We start from the raw sequence: 15,476 nt of genomic DNA, 5'->3' as shown, positions 1-15,476 counted from the left end.
TTATGGGAAGGCAGTCTCTCGGTTCTTAAGTACCATTCTTCTGAGGGTGCACGTGTGAGATTCTCCATTTCAAAGTCTCCCGTTCCATTTTAGATTGAAATTCTTTCATGTGTCTGTGCTTCATCTTTTCTTTCATCATTTTAATCTGTTTCTCTTTATTCGGGCTCTTGGACAATTTATTGAACATGTCAAACTCAAAATTTACTTTGCTAAAATATGCAAACTTTTCTTCAAGAGATCTTTCACTGTTTCTTATTTGGTAGCCATCTTTTTTTTTTTTTTTTAATCTCCTTTAAATGATAGCTGAGTTGCCCTTGGTTGGGCTTTTTCGTCACTGACCATATTGGTTACATAATGTAGTACATTCTAGAATCTGACTGAGTAAACAAAGTTTGAGAATTTACTTCTTAGAGTAAGTTCTAATGTTTCAGAGCAGTCCCCTTCATTTGTCCTAAAAATAACTGATGTGCCTAATGGTTTTTCTGTCTCCTCAGACACACCTGAGACAAAGAAAATTTTCTTAATTACTCACAAATAGAAGCTGATAGGGAACTATCAAGGACTGCGTGGGTTTCTCTGTTCAAAATCTTTCTAGCATAAAAACACACAAATAAGAAGCGTTAAGATTTACTGTAATCATACTTTGCTAGTTCAGAGGTACAGTGGCCTGGGGAGAAATAGGAAGTATCTGAAGCCAAAGACAGCAAGTAGTGGCCAGGAATTAGCTGGCAGAGGACCACCATTCTTTGCCTGGCACAGTTGCATCTTCTAGAAGCTAGCCAATGAAGAGCCCCATTCCTTACCTAGTGGGCCAAATAGGCAGGGAGTAAATGCCACTTTGGGCGCCTCTGCTTGCCATGACCTCCTGGAACCACTTGTGTTTCCCAGAAGCGGTAATAGGATCCACATTGTTCCACTGACTCTGGATGGTGGAAAAGGGAAAGGGCTGGTGGCTCACATGGATTTTGCCAGGTCTTCTGAATTTGCTCTCAGTACTTCACCTATGGAGGATCATGTGTTCCATCCACCATTTCTTTATTTCAATCCTGGTTATTCAAGCAACTCAAAATTCCTCAAAGTTTCTCTGAGAGGGAAAAAAAAAATCACTGCTCCCTGGGTTATCAGATTTAATGAAGTTACTCCTTACTTTTATATTTCATTGGTAATTTTATTTCAAGTAGTATGATCATTAGTCTTATATGCTTAATTAATACTCCATATTAACATAGAACTTTTCTGTCAGTTTTTGACATTAAAATGCCTTCTACTGACATTCCACAGTATGGCTCTATACTTTCTGTTTTATCTCTTCGTCTGAAAACAATGCTTAACAACTGAGTCAGTTTGTCCTTTGACATCTGGGAAAATACTAGACTTACTTTTGTCCATGAGTGGAAGAAAAGTCTACGCTGCTCTTTTCACATTTTCCCCAGCTTCCAGCATCTTCTAAAACAGCTGCAAAGAGAGTTTTGTTCCAGGACTTCAGAGATTCCTTTAGCCATTTTGTTCAGAGAGAATATATTTCCTCCATGGATTAACAATAATCCATTTCATTTTGCATAACAAATTTCTTTCACTTTAAATCTAAAGAGTAGGCTATGTTGGAGGTTCACTTTTTTTAACCCCAGTTTTATTGAGATATAATTGAAGTATAGCACTGTATAAATTTAAGATACACAACATAATGATTTGACTTACATACATCATGAAAGGATTATAACAATAGGTTTAGTGACCATCCATTATTTCATATAAACATTAGAGAAACAGAAAAAATATTTTTCTTTGTGATGGGAACTTGCAGGATTTATTCTCTTAGGAACTTTCATTTATAAAGTAGAGCAGGGTTAATTATCTTATCAGGTTGGACATTACATCGTTAATGCTTACTTATCTTATAACTGGAAATTTTATACCTTTTGACTACCTTCATCTAACTCTGTCTCCCTGTCCCCTCACCTTCTGCATGCCTGCCCTGTTTCTCAGTGGTGTCTGACTCGTTGCAACTTCAATGACTAACTTGCCAGGCTCCTTTGTCTGTGTGATTATCCTGGCAAGAATACTGGAGTGGGTCGCTATTTCCTTCTCCAGGGGATCTTCCTCACCCAGGGATCAAACCTTCATCTTCTGCGGCTCCTGCATTGGCAGGCGGATTCTTTACCACTGATCCACCTGGGAAATCCATCCCCTCACCTCTAGTAGCCACAATTATGATCTCTTTTCCTATGAGTTTTTTTTGTTTATTTGTTATTGAAGTATAATTGACCTACAACACTATATTATTTCCTGGTGCACACAATAGTGATTCAATATTTCTGTACATTTCAAAATGATCACCATGATAATTCTAGTTGTCATCTGCCATTATACAAAGATATTACATAATTATTGACTATATTCTCCATACTTCACATTTCATACTGTGACATTTATTTTGTACCTCTTTATTTCTCTCACTTACGTTTCTCCTCCCTTGCCCATCTCCCCTCTAACAACTACTTTTTGTTCTCTATATCTATTATTCTATTTTTATTTGATTATATTTGTTCATTTGTTTTGTTTTTAGAATCATACAGTATTGTTTCCTTGTCTGACTTGTTTTACTTAGCATAATACCTTCCAGATCCATCTATGTTGTCCCAAATGGCAAGATTTCATTCATTTTTATGGCTGAGTAATATTGCATTGTGTGTCTGGGTGTGTATCTCACGTTTTTATCCATTCACCTAGCCATGGTCACTTAATTGCTTTCATATCTTGGCTATTGTAAATAGTACTGCAGTAAACACAGGCATACATTAATCATTTTAATCAGAGTTTTCCTTTTCTATAGACTAAATACCTAGGAGTAGAAATGCTGGATCATATGGTAGCTTATTTTTATTTTTTTTTAGAAATCTCCATACTGTTTTCCACAGTGGCTGCATCAATTTACATTCTCACCAATGGTGCACAGGGGTTTCCTTTTCTCCATGCTTAATATTTGTCATCTTTTTTATAATAGCAATCCTGACAGGTATGAAGTGATATCTCATTGTGGTTTTGGTTTGCATTTCCCTGATGATTAGCAACGTTGAACATCTTTTCATGTGTCTGTTAGCCATCTGTTGTCTTCTTTGGAAAAAAATATTTATTCAGGTCTTCTGCTATTTTTTAATCAGCCTTTAAGTTTTATTTTATTTTGAGTTGTATGATTTCTTTGTATGTTTTAGATATTAACCCCTGTTGGATATGCCATTTGCAAATATCTTTGACCATTCAGCAGGCAGAGTTTTTATTTTGTTCATAGTTTCCTTTGCTGTGCAAAACCTTTTCAGCTCGACGTATTCATTTATTTTGCTTTTTCCCCCCTTGCCTAAGGACACATATACAATAAATATTGCTAAGATTCATATCAAAGAATGTATTGCCTCTGTTTTCTTCCAGAAGTTTTATGGTTTCAGGTCTTATTAATACATTTAAGTCTTTAATTTGAGTTTGTGTACATATTGTGGAAAAGTAATCCAGTTTGATTTTTTTCGCATGTAGTTGTCCAGTTTTCCCAACACCATTTAGTGAAGAGTCTGTCTCTACCCCATTGCTGCCTACTTTTTTGCAGGTTAATTCAGCTTACAAATATGGGTTTATTTCTGGGCTCTCTGTTTGATTCCACTCATCTATGTGTTTGCTTTTGTGCAAATACCACACTGTTTTGATTACTGTACCTTTGTAGCATAGTTTGACATCAGGGAGCATGGTGTATCCTGTTTTGTTATTTTTTTCTTAAGATTGTCTGGGCTATACAGGATCTTTTGTTTCCATACAAAGTTTAGAATTATTAGTTCTAGTTTTGTGAAAAATGCCATTGGTATTTTGATAGGGATAGCCCTGAATCTGTAGATTGCCTCAGATAGAATAGTCCTCTTAACAATATTAATTTTTCCAATCTATGAGTGTGATGTATCTTTTCATCTGTTTCTGTCATCTTCAATGTATTTCACCCGTGTCTCCTACTTTTCCAAGTACAAGTCTTTTACCTCCTTAACTAGATTTCTTCTCAAATATTTTATTCTTTTTGATGCAATTGTGGATACTGAGATGATATTTCTCTATTAGCCATCCCGTTGATTGATTAAGAGCAGATCCTATTGGCTAAATCAATATTCCCTTTCTCTTTCACTCTTTAAGTCACAGGATCAGTTCGGGGAGCTCTATCAGTAAGGATTACTTTTGACTTCATAGACTACTAAGTGATGCTATTTTCCTCAGATAACTAGAAGTCTGGTAGTAATATGCCCAGGCTAGCATAGTCACTTGAAAATACTGTTAAGGATCTGGCTGTCCATCTCTTAATCCTACTCTCCTTAGTGTGTGAGCTGCAGCCTTATAATTCAGCCCTCATAGTCACAGAATTATTCCTACACTCTGGGTTTAGAATTGGTGTTAAAGGGAGGAAGGAAAAATGAGAAAGAGTGAAGATAATATTTGGCACTTTCTCTGTAAGAGACCTGTGTTTGATCCCTGAGTTAGGAAGATCCCCTGGAGAAGGGAAAGGCTATCCACTCCAGTATTCTGGCCTGGAGAATTCCATAGACTATATAGCCCATGGGGTCACAAAGAGTCAGACATGACTGAGCGACTTTCACTGTAATCCTCATTGGCCACAATTATATTCCATAGCCAGCTCTAGTTTTAAAGATGTTGACGTATTGAATTATTTTAGGTGGTTCATTGCCTCCCTTAACAAAATTGAGGACCTTTCAATAACAGAAACAAGCCACAGACATTGAATAGACAAAGAACATTGTCTGCTGAATAGCCTTCTCTGACAGAAGCATCATCTTTGGTCTAAATAGTGTATTTCTAGAGACTGGTTCTATAACAGCTGATTCCTACTAGTTACATGAGTTGTATGTAATGACTCTATAAATATCTGAACAACATGAATGTTATGCTTATTTTAAATAATCACAGAAATAAATTTTGTTCCATGAACAATTTTAAAAGTTTACACAATGTACTTATTGATATTCACCCTAAAATCTCCATTGAATTTACTTCTTCAAATCCTTCACACCATTTTCAAGAACACAATTTCCTCCAAACCTGTCATATATCAGAATATCCCACTTGATGTCTACTTTATTGAGAATACTCAAGCCATTTCTTCTCCTGTAAGTTCAGCTCTTCTCAAAAACTGAACTGACCTAGCCTTTTATCCACAAGAAGGGAAGAAAGATCAGATCTCTATTTTAAGAGTAATTTTTTAAAATTACTGTTTTTTAATGAGCATCATATTTCACAGTAGTTTATGATTTACAGAAAATTTGCAAAGATAGTACAGAGAATTCCATGAACCCCATTCAGTTTCTCCTGTTATTAACATCTTGCATGCAGGCATGCTCAATCACTCAATCATGTTCGACTCTTTGCAACCTCACAGACTGTAGCCTGCCAGGCTCCTCTATCCATGGGATTCTCCAGGCAAGAATACTGGAGTGGGCCATTTCCTCCTCCAGGGGATCTTCCTGACTCAGGGATTAAGCTCACATCTCCTGCACTGCAGGCAGATTCTTCACCACTGAGTCACCAGAGAAGCCCATAGTATAATACATTTGTCACCGTTGATGAGCTGATATTAACACTTTATTAGCTTATTCCTTTTCTTTGTCTATGCCACACAACTTGCAGGATTTTAGTTCCCCAACCAGGGCTCAAACCTGGGCTCTGGCAGTAACCACTGGATCACTAGGGAATTCCCAATACTTTATTAACTAAAGTCTATACTTTACTCATATGTTTGTTTTTACCTAGTGCCCTTCTTCTAGTCTAGAATCATATTCAGGATACCACACTACAATTAGTTGTCATATCTGCTTAGATTCCTCTTGCAATTTTATAAAATATCTCTTAAGATTGATAATGATCACACAGGGATTATAAATTTGGGGGAGGAAGACCACAGAGGTAAAGTACTTTTCATCACATTATATCAAGGGTACATGCTATCACTATGACTTTATTGTTGATATTAGCCTTGATCCTTTCCTGAGGTAGTGTCTTCAAGTTTCTCTCCTGTAAAGTTATTTTTTTCTAGGGTGTTCTCTTTGGACCTAAGTCATTAGACATATCCCACGCTTAAGAAGCAGGGAGTTAGTCTCCTGCTTCTTGAGGGGGAGAGTAGTTACATAAATCATTTGGAATTCTTCTGCTTGGGGGATTTTTCTATTCTCCCCAAATTATTCCTTTATAATCATTTATTTATATCATCATGGACTCACAGGTATTTATTTTATACTCTGAATTATAATCCAATACTATATTATGTCATTGTTCAAACGGTTCCATTTCTGGCCATCAGGAGCTCTTCAGTTGAATCTGGTGCTCTCTGACATACTCCCATCATGGGTATCTTGTGTTTTTGTTTGTTTGGTTAGTTTTTTCAGCACTTCCATACTTTTTTGGCACTATATGTTATTCTAAGATCATTTTGTATATCTCCTACCCTAGCCCTGGAATCAGCTATTTCTCAAAAAAACTTTGGTTCCTTTTACTAGAAAATGGTGTTAGAACTATGACCTGATTTAATATCATTTCACAATGTGTATAAATCAAAATCAAACCATCATACTGTACCTTAAATTTATATAGTGATGCACATCAATTATTTCCCAATAAACTTGGAAAAAAATACCAAGTACCCTCTTCTCTAAAAAAGAAAAAGAAATAGAGACCTGGATGATGGGTACAAATTTACTTTTAGGTGCCAATTGTGATATAGTGTGGGAAGTGCACTTGAATTGGATTCAAACTTGGATTGAGGGAAAAACAGTTTCAAACTTGGTTCTATCATTTTTTAACTGTGTAATTTTTACTATGTTACTTAGATTCTAGGATGCTTCATTTCCTTCTATGTAAGCAGTAGTAATAATAGCTAATGTCTATAAAACAGGGTTTCTCAGCTTTGGTACTATTGACATATGTGTCAGATGATTCTTTGTTGTGAGGCACTGTCCTGTTCATTGTAGAATATTCAACAGCATCTCTGGTCTCCACTGTCTAGATGCCAGTAACATGCACGTGTCAAAAGTGATTCCAGACATTGCTAAATATCCCCTTGGTAACAAAACTACCCCAGTTGAAAACTGCTGCAGCAGAATATCCTCAGGAATTAAAGATTTCAGAAACATTATTTCTTTAGTGCTTACAAAACTTGCATGAGATTGAAATTATTTTACAGATAAGGAAAGTGAAAGAAAAAGTAAAAAACTTTCCCAGGTGTTTCTAGCTAATTAGATATGCTGAGATTTGAGCCTAGAAAGTCTAACTACAAAACTCATGGTCTTAACAGCAATACCACAACTGCCTTTATAAAAGATATAAATAATAATTCTGCCCTTACAGAGCTGTAATGAGAATTAAATGGGATATCATTCATCTGTAAGATGGAGAAGGCAATGGCACCCCACTCCAGTACTCTTGCCTGGAAAATCCCATGGATGGAGGAGCCTGGTGGGCTGCAGTCCATGGGGTCGCTGAGTCGGACGACTGAGCGACTTCACTTTCACTTTTCACTTTCATGCATTGGAGAAGGAAATGGCAGCCCACTCCAGTGTTCTTGCCTGGAGAATCCCAGGGACGGGGGAGCCTGGTGGGTGCCGTCTATGGGGTTGCACAGAGTCGGACACGACTGAAGCGACTTAGTAGCAGCAGCATCTGTGAGAACATCTCACGTGGTACTTAGTGTAGAGGAGGCATTCAGTAAATGTTGGGGAAATCTGTGTATCTGAATCACCTCTTTCCTCCACAGCAAGCTTTCTCTACTTATTATACTTCTTCTGGTATTTACCTTTTGTTCTTACTTCTACAAGCTTCTTACCTTCTGCCTACAAATGTACTTAGATCTTTTCCTAAGGAAAAAAAGAATTTTCCCTCCATTAGTTTTCTCTTTCAAGGTATTATATTTTAACATAATATTCATATCTATTTCCCCTTCCTAATCATTCACTCATTTCATAATGCTTCAAAGTCTGACTCCCTTTCTGCCTGTGAATTCCTGCTGACCTAATCAGGGTGATAGCACTAAAGGGAGTTTGACAGACATATACATTCACCCTCTCTTTGTACAGATGAGAAGGTTGAAGCAATGCTTCATGATATGCCGAGGACACATAAGCAGTTATTTTTATAAAAGCCCTTCATGTTTTCATCCATATGGGTCTCTGCTTCATATGAAGTTGCTAAACATTCCTTTTTAAAACTTCCTTTTTTTATTTTTGTGACATCTATTTTATACTATATTTTCTGTGTGTGTGTAAGTCGCTCAGTCATGCCCAACTCTTTGCAATCCCATGGGCTGTAGCCTGCCAGGCTCCTCTGTCCATGAAGTTCTCTAGGCAAAAATACTGGAGCGGGTTGCCATTTCATACTCCAGGGGATCTTCCTGACCCAGGGATCAAACCCAGGTCTCCTGCATTGCAAGCAGACTCATTATGGTTTGAGCCACCAGGAAAGAATTATGTTTTCCACTATGTATCCACCCTTAACCTTTTCCACATTCTTAACTAGTTTCTTTTCTTCTCTTACATATAAACATTCAGCAAGGTGATTCCCTTAACTATGCTTAATCTCTTTTCATTAACTGTTTTGTCTCCCATGACCCCAGCAGTCATATTCTCTCAGATCTGTACCTTTCACCTACTCCATATCCTGAACCACAGGCTCGCAGCTTCAATTACCTAATGAGAATTCTTACTTAGGTGTCCTGTGACTACCTTGAACAGCATCTATAAAGTGGGAGTCACCATTTTTACCCTAAAGCATTCCTTTTAACATCCTCAGTTTTCTTGCTAGGAAACAAATCATTGTTACCTACTTTAATCTTCTTTTTAATCTCTATCACCCTTATATCAACTATCTGTCAGATTATATATATTTTTACCTCTGAAGTCTTTAGTATATCTTTGTTTCACCCCAATTTCTATTACTCTAGTTTAAGCTTTTTAAAATTATGCCTGGAATATTTGCATAATACATAATACAATTAACAGCCTTCTACTTCACTCTTTCCTTCCCCAAATAATCTTGAAAACTATGACACATTAAGCTGTTGAAAACACAGTATGAGTCCTGTGATAGATGGCACAAAAACTATCAATGGCTCCCCATTACCGAAACATCTGCCGTTCAATACAAGACCTGTGCAGTTCAATACACTAGCCACTAACCACCTGTGGCTATTGAGCCTGAAGTGTGGTTATTAAAAACTGAGATGGTACAACCAGAGATTATCATACTGTGAAGTAAGTCAGAAAGAGAACGACAAACACCATATGATATCACCTGTATGTGAAATCTAAAATATGACACAAATGATTATCTATCTATGAAACAGAAACAGAGGTATGGACATAGAGAATAGACTGGTGGGTTGCCAGGGAGGGTGGTGGGAGAGGGATAGACTGGGAGTTTGGGATTAGCAGATGCAAACTTGTATATATAGTATGGATAAGCAACACGCTCCTACCACCATACAGCACAGAGGACTGAATTCAATATCCTGTGATAGAGCATAATGGAAAAGAACCTGAAAAAGAATGCATGCATAACTGAGTAGCTTTTCTGTAGAGCAGTAGTTAATACAACATTGTGAATCAATTTTACTTCAATAAAAAACATGAGATGAGCTGGAAGTGTAAATGCATACTGAGTTTTGAGGGTAGAACCAAAAATTATAAAATATCTTCATGATTTATATATATATATTATATGCTTACATGGTAATACTATGGGTGTGTGGTGTTAGAGCACATTGTTAAAATTAATTTCACCTTTTTAAGTGAGTAATAGAAAGTAAAAATTGCATATGTGTTTCACATTATGTTTCTATCAAACAGTGACGGCCCAGACACCTAGTCATACACTGGTCAGATTTTCATGCTAAATCCACTGTAATTTCCCAACAGTAGATGATTGCTATTCCCTAACCATGCCCTCATTCTTTTTTTTTAAATTTACTTTTAACTGGAAGAGATTTGTGCTGGTTTCTACCATACATCAACATGAATCAGCCATAGGTATGCATATGTCCCCTCCTCTTGAACCTCCCTCCCACCTCCCACTCCATCCCACACCTCTAGGTTATCACAGAGCACTGGGTTGAGCTCCCTGAATCATACAACAAGTTCCCACCAGCTGTCTGTTTTACATATGGCAGTGTATATATTTCCATGCCACTCTCTCCATTCGTCCCACCTTCTCCTTCCCCCTGTATATCCGTAAGCCTGTTCTCTATCATGCCCCACTTGTTACCACCTTCATGCCTCTGCTCATTCTGTTTGCTTCTGGTATAGCTCCCTGTCCCCCATTCCTGCTCATTCAGTTCAGTTCAGTCACTCAGTCGTGTCCGACTCTTTGCGACCCCATGAATTGCAGCACGCCAGGCCTCCCTGTCCATCACCAACTGCCAGAGTTTACTCAAACTCATGCCCATCGAGTCAGTGATGCCATCCAGCCATCTCATCCTCTGTCGTCCCCTTCTCCTGCCCCCAATCCCTCCCAGCATCAGGGTCTTTTCCAATGAATCAACTCTTCACATGAGGTGGCCAAAGTATTGGAGTTTCAGCTTCAGCATCAGTCCTTCCAGTGAACACCCAGGACTGATCTCCTTTAGGATGGACTGGTTGGACCTCCTTGCAGTCCAAGGGACTCTCAAGAGTCTTAGGACTCTTTTATAATGAATAACTAAAACCTAATTCAAGAAAGTATAAGCAAAAATTCATTTTACTGGCTGTGTAGCTGAAAAGTCTAGATATTAATATGAGAAACAGTTGCACACGGAGGCTTGGATAATGTGATCAAGATATGAAGGTCATTCTCATCTTCCCTACCTCTTTCTTTTTTTTCTTTCTGCCCCTGTTCATTTCTTTCTCTTCATCCCTCACCTCTTCTTTCCTTTGTGTTGGTTTCAATTTACTTGCAAAATCTCTCCATGTAGTAACCTGGAGCAACATGGTCCTACCATACAGCAAGGGAACTATATTCAATATTCTGTGATAAAGCATAACAGAAAAGAACATGAAAAAATGTATGTATAACTGAGTTACTTTGTTGTACAGCAGTAATTAACCCAACATTGTAAAACACTTATACTTCAATAAAAAACATGAGATGAGCTAGAAGTGTAAAATACATACTGGGTTTTGAGGAGAGTAGTAACCTAACTTCTGTAGCTCCAAGTTCAGCAGCCCCCAAATTAAAAACTGCCTTTCCACTGTATTGGATCATATATCGTCAAGGTATTCATCACTACCTGATTGGTCAAGTTTGGGCCACATGCAAATCATGAAACAAGGATGGGGTCAACCTCACCCAACCACATAGCCTGAAAAGATGGAAGATAGGTTATCTCTGAATGAAAATCAAGGTGAAAATATGAGAAGACAAGAAAATGCTTTTTGAGCTGATGAAATTAACAGATATAATTGACATCTTTTTCAAAGTATATCTAAAATAGATTCCATCATGGAAATCTTTCATCTCCTAAATTGACTGTGACTTCTCCCTTCTCAAAATTCCCAGTTCATACCTTTTGTACCTCTTCTGTGACAACTTCCATATTCCATACTGTATCATATTTATTTCTGTGATCATGTTAGACTCCTTTCCTCCAACTCTCATTTTATTATTTTATTACAGTATTCTAATGAATTCCTCATGGGTCAATGAATGCATGATAGAAATTACATACTTATCAAATTAAATTGTTCTTTAGCCCTGAATGTTTTTCAGGTAGGAGATTTATGCACCTAAAAAATTAATTTAGAGCCATTAGTAATTAAAAATAACTTAATATAGTTAAGCAAAGTAATAGTTAATGGCTGTATTCATACAGTGTGAACAGAAAATCCAAATTTGTAATAATAGATTAAGATATTTTAAAATAGCCTCCATTTTTATATATGACTATACTTAGAGTCATATATAAATAGGGAGGGGCTTCCCAAGTGGTCCAGTGGTAAAGAATTCGCCTGCCAGTGTAAGTGACTCAAGAGACGTGGGTTTGATCCCTGGGTCAGAATCCCCTGGAGAAGGAAATGGCAACCCACTTCAGTATTGTTGCCTGGAAAATCCCATGGACAGCACCAAGGAGCCTGGAGGGATACAGTCCGTGGCGTCACAAAGACTCAGACTCAGCTGAGCAACTGAGCACACGCTTTGCCTGTATAAACATGGAGGGCTGGCATGCTGCAGTCCATGGGGCCACGAAGAGTCAGACACAACTTGGTGACTGAACAACAATATTTAGAGTTAGAGGAGAAAAAGGTATTACAACGTGAGAAAGTCAGAAAGGGTAAGGAAACAGGCATAAGGAAGGGAAAACCAGGCAGAGCGGGAGGAAGAAAGGCTGAATGTCCCAGAGAGGAGATCAGCAAAATCAACAGACTGAAACATTAAGATCAGAAATCTATCTTCTGATTCCTAAGCATTAAAGACAAGGGAAAAGAAAAACTGGGAAGCAAAAATTTGATCATATTGTGGTCAAAATAATCTGAATAAAATTAAAAGGCAAATAGAAATTTGCAGAAAAAAATGTTAACAAGTGCCTGACACGTAGTAGATTTGCTGAATAAATGAATAAAGCTTTGGATTTCTAATATATAATGTAAGGAGCTCTTACAAATAAATAAACGTATGGTAGAAAAATTGCCAAAGGATATGATCAAAAGGAGAAATAGAAATGATTAAAAAGCATGTGAAATTAAAAGTGAAATTTTAATGAATGCAAAATCAAGCCATGAGCTACTTTTACTTCAAATAATGCTATGGGAATGTGAGTTTATACTTTTCTGGGAAAAAAATGATATCATATTGCTTGACTATCACTGCATATCAAACACCTTTAAGATTTCAGTGGCTTTCAAAAATAAGCATTATTTCTCACTTACATGTTTCTGGAGCAGCAAGGACGGCTCTGCTCCATACTGAAATTCCTGTTGGTGTGGTCTCCTCTAACATACATCTCATTTTTCTCCTGAAATGTGCTGGCCAGAGCAAGATTTTCTCATGGTAAAGGGAGAGATATAGAAGGGAAACCTTAGGACTCAGATTCAGCACAGAGCATAAGAAAAGCAGACCACAAGACCTACTGTGAGCCAAAGAGCAGAGACACACGCTCCATCCAAATGAAACCATTTGGTCGTGGATTCCGTGGAGGAAGAAGAATGGGGCCAAGCATTCAGCCTCCTGCAGGCATTTTACTTTTCTGGAAAATGTCAATAAATGTCCAGAAGTAGTCAAGCTAGCAACAATGTCCCCCCTTCCTCTCCCCCTATTGCTGTTGCTATTTTGCTGGCTGTGGTTTGAATACCCTTCCACAGGGCATGCATTCTCCAGTATCAACCGCAGACCTCATGACTCCACATTGTCCCAGGCTTAACGGTTTTGTAGGGACTTGACCTGGTCCTGCAGGCGTTTGAGCTTGACCTTCCTGGTTTAGAGTGACACCACTTCACCACTACTGTTAACTGTGAACAAACTAAAATTTCCTCAAAGGTCCAAATATAAGAAAAAAATGTGGATATCCAACATTAGATAATTTTTTAATCTAATTTTTAGATAAAATAAGGTTCAGATATAATATCCAACATTATATAGACAAGTATTGTTTTTGTAAATTATATTTAATAATATCTGGAAATCCTTCTGATGTAATAACGGAAAAGGTATCACTATACATGTGCATGCTCAGTTGCGCAGTCGTAGTGGACTCTTTGTGACCCCATGGACTGTAGCCTGCCAGGCTCCATTGTCCATGGAATTTTCCAGGCAAGAATACTGGAGCAGGTTGCCATTTCCTACTCCAGGGGATCTTCCCGACCCAGGGATCAGACCCATGTCTCCTGCATTAGTAGGTGGGTTCTTTAACACTGAACTACCTGGGAGCCATTATTCTATAGCTATATATAATTATTTTTTAAGTTTTATAAGTAAAATAAGGTATATATACATTAAATACATTTATTAAAGAGGACTGGTAGAAATTATGTCAAATATATATGACCATCTCTGAAAGCTAAATTTACCACTAATTGTTGTTTTCTTCTTTGTATTGTTCTGTATATTGTAATTCTGTACAATGAATATTATTACTTTTTAAATCCAGAAATAAATAAATATAAAAGAGAAACTGCTCTCTTGCCCACAAATCTAGATAGTACACTTAAACATGAATCATAGTGCAAGGACTTAAAAATTATTTCACACAGTACCATCCCTTTCAGTTTGCAACTTAGAAGCTTAAGAGACTGGTTCCATTCTTAGATGACACAGGGCATGCCTGGAGGATATTGTGGCTTCAGTTCTAGATCACCACAATGAAGCAAGCATTGCAACAAAGCAGAACACATGGATTTTTTTACTTCCTAGTGCATGTAAGTTATATTTACAGTATAGTGTGCTCTAGTAAATGTGCAATAGCTTTATGTCTTTAAAAAGTCCCCCAAAATGTACATACCTTAATTTAAAAAATACTTTATTGTTAAACAATTCTAATCATCATCTGACCATGTAGGGTTGCCACAATACTTCAATTTGCAAAAACTGCAGGGTCTGTGAAGCACAATAAAACACGGTATAACTGCGTGCAACATTCACTCCTCCCTCTCTATAGTTCATTCCCTTTTATTATTTATCAATGTATTTGCTTCTCCAAGTAGATTACACATGACTTTGGGGATGGTGATGGCTTTGCTACATTTCTCATGTCACCTAGTACAATGTCTTATACAGTAATAATGATAATAATAACATGTTAAATGCATTATTTCATCTTCACCACAGCCTACAACATATATAATGCCATTCCTACGTGGTCCTCATTTTACAGATGGGGAAGATGAGACTTAGGTTAAGTAATTTACCCAAGATTACACACAGAATTAGTAGTAAAGCCAGGATTTGAGTCCAAGCAGTGTGGTTTCAGAGCCTCCTCTGAACAAAGAAAAGTCATTAAACAGGCCGGTCTTGGGTCAGTATCCATCAGACTCATTTCTTCTCTTTGTCTGCTCTCCTTAAGCCTGTTTTTGTCATATTGCCCCGTTAACTCATTTGCTTGAGTTTGACCAGTGAAAGGCACTGGTGGAATCATGGAGGACGGGAAGAGGGAGAAAGAGAAAATTCCTCGCTTCTCTTGCTGTCAGCAGCCTCTGGACTCAGGTCTCCAGCTCCTGCTAGGCTGAGCCAGCCTGGTTCCAGCTTCTGCTATGTGGCCCTGGCTCCCTTGGACCTTCTGCTTTTCCCTTTCAGCCAGGGCTTCCACAACTTCTTGTTGCTAATCTCTGCCTCAGTGTCCTCTGTTTGGCTTCTCGTCTCCTTCCTGATCTGTTTAACCAATTCCAGGGATTAAATTCCCTGTTTCAAATATGTACATTTTCCACAAAACATCTTCTCAGTTACAATTTTCCCAGAAGACTGCCTACTGGTCTTTACATCCAAAC

Source organism: Odocoileus virginianus, chromosome 29 (assembly GCF_023699985.2).
Source record: "Odocoileus virginianus isolate 20LAN1187 ecotype Illinois chromosome 29, Ovbor_1.2, whole genome shotgun sequence".
Taxonomy (NCBI): Eukaryota; Metazoa; Chordata; class Mammalia; order Artiodactyla; family Cervidae; genus Odocoileus; species Odocoileus virginianus.
This window is presented reverse-complemented; position numbering follows the sequence as displayed.